The sequence below is a fragment of the Microtus ochrogaster genome, unplaced genomic scaffold, assembly GCF_000317375.1.
Source record: "Microtus ochrogaster isolate Prairie Vole_2 unplaced genomic scaffold, MicOch1.0 UNK73, whole genome shotgun sequence".
NCBI lineage: Eukaryota > Metazoa > Chordata > Mammalia > Rodentia > Cricetidae > Microtus > Microtus ochrogaster.
In genome coordinates, this window is record NW_004949171.1 from 1,080,175 (window position 1) to 1,081,268 (window position 1,094).

The window sequence follows — 1,094 nt, forward strand, 5'->3', positions numbered from 1 at the left end:
CAAGGTGAACCCTAAGAGAAATATACATAGATCCACCTAGGAAGGGAAAATAGAGAAGATTGCCTGACAAAATTGGGAACATGGGGGTGAGGGAAAAAGGGAAGGTGGAAGAGGAAGCAGAAGGGAGAATGGAAGGGGTGAGTAGAACTTGAGGGAATGTGATGGTCGAGTTGGAGAAAGAACAGAAATAAGAGCAAAGGAAAGAGATATTTTGATTGAGGGAGCCAGTGTAGGGATAGCAAGAACCTGGCACTAGAGAATTTCCCAGTAATTCACGAAGATGACCCCAGATAAAACCCTAAGCAATAGAGGAGAGGGTGCCTGAACTGGCCTTGCCCTGTAGTCAGACTGATGAATATCTTAAATATCACCATAGAACCTTCATCTAACAACTGATGGAAACAGAGGCAGAGACCCACAGCAGAGCACTGGACTGAGCTCCCAATGTACAGTTGAAGAGTGGGAGGAGTGAAAATATGAGCAAAGAGGTCAAGACCATGATGGGGACACCCACTGAAACAGTTTACCCGAGCTAATGGAAGCTTACCTACTTTAGCAGGACAGGGAAGAAACCAGCATAGGTCCAAACTAGTCCCTCTGAATATGGGTGATGGTTATATGGCTGGGGCAGACTGAGGGGATGTTGGCAGTAGCACTAGAACTTATCCCTACTGCTTGTATTGGCTTTTAGGGAAACTGTTCTCTTTGGATGGATTCTTTGCTCAGCCTAGATATAGTAGGGAGGGCCTTGGACCTTCTCCTAAAACAATGTGCTTTATCCTCTCTGAGGAATGGATGGGGGGTTGAGGGGTATAGGTAGAGGGAATTGGAGGAGAGGAGGGAGAGGGTACTGGGATTGGTATGTGAAATGAAAAAAGATAGTTTTTTCTTTAAATAAATAATGATCTGTGACAGTTTTCGAGTTGAAAAATAAATATAAAATTCTGTTTAGTTTATTTCTTTGATTTTTTTAATGCTGGTATCATAAGCTTTTTTTTTTATTTGACAAAATTCAACATCCCTTTATGATAAAAGTCTTGGAGAGATTAGGGATACAAGGGTCATACCTAAATATAATAAAAGCTATATACAGC